The sequence below is a fragment of the Mus musculus genome, chromosome 9 (genome assembly GCF_000001635.26).
Source record: "Mus musculus strain C57BL/6J chromosome 9, GRCm38.p6 C57BL/6J".
Taxonomy (NCBI): domain Eukaryota; kingdom Metazoa; phylum Chordata; class Mammalia; order Rodentia; family Muridae; genus Mus; species Mus musculus.
In genome coordinates, this window is record NC_000075.6 from 46850400 (window position 1) to 46860845 (window position 10446).

Consider the following 10446-nt stretch of genomic DNA (forward strand, 5'->3'; position numbering starts at 1 on the left):
TTTGGGATTCTTAAAGCAACCCAGCACAGTTATTCTCTGTGCTTAGAGATATTGGGCAGGACTCAGATTGTAGCTAAGGAGATTCCAACAAGGGCCAAGCTGCCGCTATTAGTTGACTAATTTCCACTGAGAAGTTTCTTTTGATGCAGTCTCAGAGCTCAGTGTCTGCAATAGGCAGTTGATAGATGAGAAGGCAGAGGTTCGGAAAGGTTGAATGACCCCATGGCTACGATTTGAATCCATATCCTCAATACTCTGCAAGGTAAGATACATTTTATGCTAAAAAAAACCCAAAACCAAAACAAAGCATCAGATGTGTGTGTATGTGTGTGTGTGTGTGTATGTGTGTGTGTATGCATGTGTGGTGTGTATGCTGTTAAAGGCAAGTTAAGGGCAGCAGCCATGGGGTAGGAGAAAGTGGGAATGTGGTGTGTGGAGTGATTATGTGATGGTGGAGGTATTGGAGTCATAGGGACCATAGCCCCCAGTGACTTAATGATTTCCCTATGTAACACAGTAACACACACTAAGAGCTCATTTGTTTCCCAGGCAGATTTTGAAGCTTCATCCTTGCCCTGCGTCATTCATAGTGAGACTCTGGTCTGATAGCCAGGGACTGCTTCCCCCCGGGATCCAGGAACTGCGTAAGGATAAGGTTTCCAGATGTACTCTGATGGGGCGTGGGAGAAACCTTGAAACCAGGAGGAGCAAGGGAAGATTGGGCTTTGAGACAGTCGTGGATGGGCCATTGTGCAAACTTTATTGAGCAGTTCACATGTGCCAGGAGCTGTGTTGAACCTCACTAGATTGAAGAAACGGGGGACTTTGGTGCCTGAGAAATTTGCAGATTGGCAGGGAAGGCAACAGATGGGGGGTTGTTATGCAGAAAGATGGGCAGCAGAGGGATAGGATGGCTGGAGGGCTGGTTGAGGGGAGGCACACACCTGGGTTCCCTCACTGGGATCTCCGCACGCCCCTCAGGCCTGGCTCTGAGTTTAAGTCAAATAGCTTTGGTCCCCAGTTGCCTCCTGCCTGCCATGTTCCAACTCAATCATTCTTTGAAATTTGGAACTGGAGCTAAAACGCCTTTGCCCTGTAACGGGATTTGCACAGTCTCCACAGCAGTGCCTGCGTTGCTCATCACCTGCTGTTGTAATCTGCACCACTAAGCCTGCAGCTAGAGGCGGAAAAGCTTAACTCGTTTCTCCTGGCACGGGAGCCATATTCAGGATGGGGAGCTAATCCGCACCTCATCTCTACACACTGAGGCTTGCAGAGGAAGGACCCATGGCACAGAGGACGATGGCTCCTTCTTTCCCAGAGGACTTCTGAAGACCAGGAATTGCCTGAGTCTGAGGGTTAAACTACGCTGGGGACCCTCTTCTCAAGAGTGTTGGTAGCAGAGACAAGATGGCTAATTTTCCTGATGACTCTGACCCCTGGGCTTGATTGGATGGGACTCCATATCTGCACCGGGGGAGTTAACTCTGTCTAAAGACATATACAAGTGGGTTTTGAGCGTGTTTGAGTACGCATGCGCGGAGCTTGTTTGAGTACGCATGCGCACGATTGCGTGCGCAGTGTATACCTCTCATGGATGCGGATTAAACATACAGAATCTTTTCTAAAGTCAGGGCAACTGCTCAAGGTTTGTTGTCTTCTAACTTTATCAGAAATCTTTGTGCTTTGGAGGAACAGAGCCCAGAGTAACGCTAAGCAGGAGTTTACTGACTGCTTGCTGGAGCTCAACTCTATTTGAGGCACCGTGCTTAAATAAATGTTCAGGGGCTAGAGGATCCAAACACATGCGCACAAAATGGAAAAGCAATCTAGAAACAGAAAGAAAAAAGTTGCATATTGCATGGAGGTAGGGTACAGACGTGCGTATCCATGCATCTATTCAGTAATCCACTCAGAATATATTTACTAAGCCTAACACGTGCTATAAAGAGCTAGCTGCTCTTTATAGCTGCTGAGAGACATCCAAGCTGTCCTAGTTCAAGTGGAATGTGCTGGAAGGACTGGGCAGTGAATGGGATTTGGCTTGTCCTAAGCAATAAGTTTCTGAGAGGCTGACTATCTGACAATGCAGCAGGAATCCACATGAGGAAGTAGGCTTTCATCTCTGGGAAAGTTGTAAGTTTGAGTAGAGCCTTTGTAGGCAGACTTCTGAGATGCAGAAGAGACTGAGCTTCATCCTATAAGCGCCCCTTTATTCCCACTGCCCCCATTTTCCCAGTACTCATGGATATCATTCAACTAGAGCCTTCTCTGTCCACTTCCTGATGACAAGCTGGAAGTCTCAAGGTATGGATGGCACCTAGGAGCAGCCCTTCTCAGATGTCTGCTACAGCCAGTATCTAAATGACCCTGTCTCCTCCTCCCTGTCATGGGTCCCTCCAACACCACTGCTTTCCACAGTTCCTAACAGTATGACGCTCTGCTTCCTACCGCCGATACTTTCTCTGTAACTTGCTCTCTTGGCTGCCTTCCTACCCTGACTTTCTTCCTCACTTCCCTCTTGGTTACTTGCTGGTTTTTCTTTGCATTTGGTCCCTGGCCTCTCCTTTTTTGGATAACCTAAAGGAAAACAAAGGAAATCTTGGTCTGTGTGCAAGCTGAGACCTCTGAGGGTCCCCTCCTCCTGTTTCCATCAGACTCTGCTTGGATTAAGAGACAGTGGCACACTGAGCCTGGAGCTTCCCTTCTCTGATGGGGAACAGTGTGGGACATTTGTCACTCATCTGACATAAGATGCTCAGCTTGCCTTCTCAGCATGTCAACTGGATCCCCTGAGAGCATCTGGTTGGGGCTGCTTTAGTGATTCTTACCCTCTCATCTACCCCATCAGAGTTTAGGCTTGGAGACCCAAGATGCCTCATGGACACTTGTAGCTATAGCTCTTCTTGATCTTTGGATCTTTCAGTCTGTTATAGCTCTGGGCAGGGCTGAGTCCCCACATCTACCATTCCCAAAGACCTCTGTTTCACTCAGTTGATGAGCCGCGGGTTGGGTAGGTCTATTCTGAAGGTCTTTTCTGTGTCACCTGGCTAGAAGGCATAGAACTGAACAAGCAACAGAGCCAGGCTAACTGACTGCTACGCCATAAGATAGGGCTTGGTTAGAGCAGTGTATATTGTACATCTTCAGACATGCACGGAGTGTAATGAAACTACTTCTTACAGAAGCAGGAAAAGGTGATGGAGATAGCATCTTCAATAGGTATGGTGGTCACCATAATGGCCACCTGTTCCTCATCAGTGAAACATCTGGCCAGATGCTTGAAAAAATTCAGTGACAGAGCACCTTCTACCCTAGGCTGAGACCCTCTGGGTTTGCTTACATTCGATAACAGATTGATACATGAATAGGAAGAGATGCCACCTGGACTGGATTCGGGATGACTTCGAAAACCCTTTCATGGGAGGCTGGATAGATGGTTCAGTGGTTAAGAGCACTGGCTGCTCTTGCAGAGGATCTAGATTCTGTTTCCAGGACCCATATGTTAGCTAACGACCATGTGCAACTCCAGTTCCAAAGGATCCAATGCCCTCTTCTGGCCTCTGATGGCACCTGCATGCATGTAATACACAAACATACACTCAGACCAAACACTCATACACATAAAATGAAAATAAAAGAATCTTTAAAGTCCTTGCATGCTCCAGAGAATCCTATAGGGTTGTGCAAGGGAGCCCCTGGGGATACATGAAAGGTAGTTCTGCCTATGCTCAAGTTTGCTTTCTACCTTTTGTTGTTGTTGCTACTGGTGTGCATTTTGTGACACTCTTTAGTAAGTACCCTCTTGGTAAAATTCAGTTCAGAGGTTGCTCTCAGAAAACTTACCTTGGGACAGAGGGGCATTGTCCTCCCCGACTTGACTGGACCTCTGAGTCAGTCTGTTCAATCCTCAAATTGTCAATTTCTAAATTGTACCTTCCAGAAAGCCCTTGGTACCTTAGAGGGTGAAATGAGGTCAAGGCCCATCTCTTTCTCTACTGGTCTCAGAAAGTGTGTGTACTTGTGTGTGTGTGTGTGTGTCTGTGTGTGTGTGTGTGTGTGTGCATGTTAGCTCTGCAGGGCACATTTCCTCCCCCTTACACACACATGCCATGACACCCTCAGGTGCACCGATGCCCGACTCACAGCACAGCCACTCTCTGTAGTCAAGGGTCCTTCAGAAGATGTAACAGATACAAGACCCTAAGCAGCAGTGTGTCTCAGTTCCAGGCGTGTTCCTATAGCGGGAACTAGAATGGGAGCTCGCTTTATTAGATCCCATTATAAATGGATGATTTGCCATCTCTGAAGATAAATGGGAAGCTTAATGCAGAGGTACCCTGTCTGGGGAAACCGGAGAGTTATGGATGTTAGCTTTGTAGCTTTGTGAAAGCACTTTCTTAGGGAAACTGAAATGACCAAGATGAGATTGAATTAGTATGTACTGGTAGGAGCTTTTTCTCCCCCTATCCATCTTGATTTTTTTTTTTTAAGGAAAAAGATTTGCCTCCTCTGTGAGCAGTTTCATAAGATGCAAAGCCGAATTTGGGGATGGTGATTAGCAGGGTTGCCTCCTGGTGCTAAGGATGCTGCTGCCCAGCTGGAGTCATCTGTGGGGGTGGTTAAGGAAGCCCCTCTGCGGGCTTCCCTCCTGCTTGTGTCTGCTCTCTCCCCACTCACTTGGCTCCCACTCCTGTCAGGAGCTTCTTTTTCCTGTGTTTACAGAGTGATTAACAACACCTTCCACTCCAGCTGTGGGCTCCTGGATTCTGCATCTGCTTCTCTGTCTCTCCCATGCACCCTTTTTATTCCCCTGGCCCATTCTGAATTACAGTTCCAGGTCTCAGCTAGGAGGTAAGCTTCTTGTAGGTAGGTAACCCTGTCCACTCAAGGCTAAACGCTAGTGGTGTAAGGATGAGGACGCAGACGTGTCCAGTCTCATGATAAAGAAGAGACAGAATCAGAAGCCCTACCTCACTTTCTGGTGTTTTTTGTTGTTTGTTTGTTTGTTTGTTTGTTTTACCCCAGCTTATGAGATAGAATGAGATCAGGTGTCAAGGAAGACTAGAAGACCATAGGAGCAGCTAGGACTCTGAGGTTTCTGTTGAAGCCTCCTGTTTAAGCTATCACAGACCCAAGACCAAGTGTTGAGGTCTTATGTGTGTTTGAGGCTTACAGGCTAAATGTAGTGGGACACTTATTAGTGATATTACTTAATCATCTAGGACCAACCCTCCTCCCTCTATGGTCAATGTTTGTCTCAAATGTCTTCATCACCAAATAATTGTATGAGCTAGGCTTGGAAAGAGACAGAATAGTGTGTGTACTAGTTTAGTTGTGACCCTAGGTAGTAGAAGCACTGAGAATTCCTGTCTTTCAGAGAATTTACTGGTGGTGGTGGTGGTGAGGATTTATCCTCTTGGGTGGTCCCCATTGGGCCATGAGTGTGGAATTCCAGCCTGGAATTAATTTTTGAGTCAAACAACTTTGTAGAGATGGAGAATAAAAAGGGATAGCTTGCAGTGAATGGACTTAGCCTCTTCGATGTCCCACAAATATTTATGAGCACAGATAGAATCTATAGACAGCTTTGCACACATGGCTGGGAGCTGGTAGGGTTGGGAGCAGTTAGCCTCAGGTGGATTTATCTGAAACTTAAAGCACAGACTATATAGTTAAAAAATAAAATGCTAAGCACTAGGCCTACCCCAAGTCTCAGAGTATTCTTTGTTGAAGATGCTGAACTTGGCAAATGGAATGATCCTGATCACCTTGGATCCCTAACCTGCTCCATACTAAGGCCTGGGGTGAGTACCCATCATGACTCTGGGGAGAGGCCAGGACCCACCTGGAGAAAGACCCAGGGCTTTCTCCATTCCAGGCTTTCCCTAGTAATGCTCCTCATGTTGATGAGAGCCCTCTGGCCTTTAGTGGAACCATATAAAAAACATTATAAATACTAGTGTATTTAAACTTGTCTATGGTTTCTTTATTTTGGAAGTTGGGAGGGAGTAGTTGAGAATTTTTCACCCACCTAAGATGTGCATCTTCTTATAAAATGTATACATTTAAATTTTATTTTTAATTATTATGTGCATTCGTATGATGTGAGTGATGAACATGCGTGTGCCACATCGTGTATATGAAGGTCAGAGGTCAGCTTGGTGGAGTCTGGTCGTTTCTTTCACTTCTGTGACTTCCAGGGGCTGAACTCAGGTCCTCAGGCTTGTGTGATGAGTGCTTTTACCCACTAAGCCATGTCACTGGCCCATGTGTGCATCCTCTTAGTGCTGCCTCTAAGGTCTCCTCCTGGCTGTGGCAAGTACTAAGCTGGAAGAACCTTCAGGATTATTAGTGCTCTTCCTCCCTCTCCCCATGTGACTGAGGAGAGACCATGAGATCCCAGGTCAGGTAGGCACTCATTCAAGGTCACACACCTGGTCAGCAACAAAGTTGAAATTCAGACTGTCTAAATCATCCATGCTTGTGCTCAGAAGGTTTTTAGTCAACTCTCAGTGGGTATCCAGAAACCAAGATAGCCGAGGACAGTGAAGGGCAAGAAGACATGGTCCGCATTCCCAGAGCTTGCCTTGGAGTGGGGAAGAATAAACATAGATTCATATTCATCTTTTCCTACATGTCATAAAGGAAATAGCAGGGTGGCCAGAAAATAAAGAGCTCCTCTGGGGAAGTCATATATAAATTTTGGTTCACAGGATGGTTGGAGAACCAGGGATAGAACTAGGACAGAGCGTTTCAGGCCAAGGGAAAAACTTTCACAAAGCCCGTGGGAAGCATTGTCAAGGTAAGCATGTTGGCGCCCAATGAGAGAAATAGGGTGGGGCAAATAGGGTGGAAGAGGCAAAGTCAAAGTCACATGACAGCCTCCCTGGGTCAACAAAGGAGCCTGGGTTTTACTCCCAGTGGTCCAATGTAGGAAGAGGCTGAAAGCTGACTCGAGCATCCCAAGAAACAGAGACTTGACTGTTCTGAGAAAGGAGCTTCTGAAGGCACGAGGAAATGCGGTGTAGCTGTTCTGGTAAAGAGGCACTAGTCCAGGGAAGGTAATGACTTTGCCATCTTAAGAGACAACTCAAAGAGATCTCGGAAGAGGAGCCCCACAGTTGGCTTGAAGAGGCTGTCAGTGATAAACTGAGAGAGTGGATTCATCAGACCTTCCTGAGGACATCCATGGACTGGGGTCAAAGGACTGAACTGACCAGCCCAGGCCTTAGCAGATCCAAACGTAAGGACCCAACCATGGGTATACTAAGTGAATTTGTCCTCAAGCTGAGCTAGGGTGGTTTAACTCCTTGGGTAAGACTCTTGTCCTCAGGAGTCCTGGCTAGTGAATCCACAGGTAGATGGAACGTGGGCAATGTTAACACACCTTTTTCCTGGAAGATGGATGCTGTCTTAGTAGGATGCTTAGGGCACAGTTTTGCCTCCTCTCTCTTGCCTTGGAGCAGAATCCTTGACCTCCCATTGTTCAACATCCTTCTGCCTTTTTATGTTTTTAACTTTTTATTTCATTTTGCTTTATGTATATGGGTATTTTGCCTGCATGTAGATCCGTGCACCACTTGTATGCCTACTACCTATGGAGGCCAGAAGAGGGCACCAGATGCCCTGGAACTAGAGTTAAAGATAGTTGTGAGCCACTAAATTGGTGCCAGGAATTGAATCCAGGTCTTCCGGCAAAGCAGCCAGTGGTGTCAACCACTGAACCATCTTGCCAGGCCCCATTTTCCTGTCACTTAAGAGAAGATGATATCATAGAAGAAACTCTAGTCATCTTCTCACCACTGGCCCAGGGAAGACTCCAGCTAAGACACCATTGCTCTCCAAATCTTACCTTTCAGTGGAAGAGGTGTCCTAGATCAGTTTCTCTGCAGGCATACTGTGGCACACTGCTGAGCCAGGAAGAGCATGCCCATCTTGGCACAGTGAGCCTTTTCTTTGAGAAGCCTGAGTGGGTGAGGCTAGCTCCTGGTAGAGTCTCCTCCGATTGAGTTTGGTCTGTGCTCTATCGTGTAGAACAAATATTTCCACTGTCTCCATGTGCTGTGAAGTAAAAACAAAACCAAACTGGGAAAAGCAATGCCTACAAGAATCCTAGAAATCATTCCAAGGTTTCTGTTGAGATAATGTTCTGTGAGTCATCTTTCAGCTTCAAAACTCACCTCTTCTGAGACATCTGCCCCCGCAACATTATTCAGTGGTATCTCTCATTCTAGCCTTTTCAATAGTTACAAGCTGCAATATCCTGGAATTAATTCAATTATTTATGCTTCTTCATATGTGACCTGTGGGTTGTTTCCTATAACAACAATAACAATGACAACAGCTACTGTCAGTTATCATGAATGTAGGTGGCAGACATCTTAAGAAGCGACCTTGGGAACCTGGGACTTTGGAGGCTTAAAGTGATTGTCAAGAGCCAACTGCTGAGTCAGGATGTGGAGACAAGTCTTCCTGATCTAGTACAGGATAAGCCAGCTAAACAGCACAAATTCTTTGTGTGCCCTATTAGACCATGAAAGCTCCAGAAAAAAAAAAAAAAACCGTTTTCTGCACTCTTCCCATTTCCTCTTATTTTAAAACTCTGCTCAGTAGGAGTCTTAGTTAGGTTTTCCATTGCTGTGAAGAGACACCATGACCAAAACAACTCTTCAAAGGACAACATTTAACTGAGGTTGGCTTACAGGTTCAGAGGTGCAGTCTCTTATCATCATGTCAGGAAGCAAGGCTTCAAAGCCCATCCCAACAGTGATGCACTTTCTCCAACAAGGAAACACCTACTCCAACCAGGCTACACCTCCCAATAGTGCCACTTCCCATGAGCCAAAAATATTCAAGCCACCACAGTAGTAAACTTGAGATTATTGTTGGGTATGTCAGAGACCTTGGTTGACGTTGAAAATGGGCAAATAAAATACACCCCTTATCCAGGTTGCAGACAGAAGAGGGCACAATTAATTTCTAATTTCTTTCCTCCCTTTATTCTTTGGGACATGTGTGTGTGTGTGTGTGTGTGTGTGTGTGTGTGTGTGTGTGTGTGTGTGTGTGTGCGTGTGCGCACACATGTATGCCTGTAACTGTAGTTTTTGTTTCCTCAGATGAAATGAGATGAGAGCCATACTCAAGCTCTGCAGGTACATGGCTTGGGCTGAGCCCAGAGTGTCTCTCTGTTCTAACTATACCTAGCCCTAGACCTGGAAGCTTCTAGTCTCTATACAATCTAATCTTCCCAGCTTAATGATTCAATCCAACTTTCCTTGGTCTCTGCCTGAATTGCTGTGCCTGACATCATACTAACTTTGGTAATATGTTCTAATCTTCTGGCTCCTTCTTAGTCTCTGATTTGTTCTATCTTCACCTGTGTCTAGCTTGTGCTCTCTGTAACCTGCCTCTATAAAACTGTCCCAGTAAAATTGCCATACACACCCACCACCCACCACTTTTCTGTCTGTCTGTTGGTCTGTCTGTCTGTCTCTGCTCTTAAGTAGCCTCTCTTTCATGTGCTGTTCTCCTGCAAGTTGGGTATATCCTATCTCTGACTCATTCTGTCAAATTTTTCTCTGATTTATCACATTGTCTGCCCTTAAATTAAACATCACTTTTGAACATAGCTGCTTCCTTCTACAAACTAATCTTACCTTAATTGTTAGGGATTAAAGGTGTATACTAAGGGTGTGTCTATATTCCAGTCAGATCATACTGGAATCTGGGTTGCGGCTGCATTCCTACCAGGTCATATAGATTTAGAAGGTCTTTGGATGTGATCCTTTGCCAGAGCAGGCATGTTGCTTGGTTAAAATTCCTCTACATTCATGTGTGAATGCAAGCATGCTCATGCCATAGTGTAGGCTCAAAGGCCAAGAAGTCAGAGGACAAGTTCGGGTGTTGTTTCTTGCCTTCTCCCTTGATTGAGACAGTCTCTGGTTTCAGACCAGTTCTGCTGAGCTAACTGGCCCAAAAGTTTTCAGGGATTCTCATGTCTCACTCTATTTTAGATTCTGGAATTACAGCTAATTACATGTAGTTCATGCTACATGTCTAGGTTTTACTTGGGTCCTGGGGATTTGAACTTGGGTCCTCATGTTTAAGTGCTTTTACCCACTGAGCTACCTTCCAAACCCCAATTTCCAGGTTTTACCTGGTTATAGATAAGAATGATCTTACAGACCATATAGCAAGGGAGTCAGGCCCCAGGTTGATGTATCAAAATAAGAAGACTCTCTCACAGAAGGCCACAATTAAAGAGATTTCCAAGAACCTGTTCATCAATCAGATACTGGTCCTGAGGCTTACTATACATTGTTTTACATTAATGTCCAGGAGTAGCTATAAAAGGGAGAAGCAAGAGTTGGTGATTGATATCTATAGCCTTACTGGATTATGGGAGTCTGGTGTGAGGTTCACACTAGAATAATCACCACACTG